Source organism: Neophocaena asiaeorientalis, unplaced genomic scaffold, assembly GCF_003031525.2.
Source record: "Neophocaena asiaeorientalis asiaeorientalis breed wild unplaced genomic scaffold, Neophocaena_asiaeorientalis_V1.1 scaffold43, whole genome shotgun sequence".
Lineage (NCBI taxonomy): Eukaryota > Metazoa > Chordata > Mammalia > Artiodactyla > Phocoenidae > Neophocaena > Neophocaena asiaeorientalis.
The window spans coordinates 6,315,569-6,315,932 of record NW_020173674.1 but is presented as its reverse complement, the minus strand read 5'-3'; positions in this window follow the sequence as shown (position 1 = coordinate 6,315,932).

Sequence of the window (364 nt, the reverse complement as noted above, 5' to 3'; positions counted from 1 at the left end):
ATGCTGGGTCCCATCCGTGGGCAGCCCCCGCCCTCCCTCTCTCCTTTTCCTCCTCTCCCTCCGTTCCAGGCCCAAGCCATGTTGATTTTGCCTCTTGGCGGCCAACCCTGGTCCCTGGAACTGAGTCCTCCGGGCCTTCCTTCGCCTGACTTCCAACCTCTTTCTTCTCCACGTGGCACCAGTTCCCTTCCCGGAAACAAGAAACCCAGGGTCCTGACCCACAGCAGGGGCTCCAGCCTCCCCCATCTCCCCCAAGATCTCGTTTTCTAAAGCTCAGCTGCCAGATGCCACTCAGCCGGCCCCCCTCTAGTGGGGCCCAGAGCCAAGGCCACTTCCCACTGCTGTGGGCTGACGGGGCACGAAC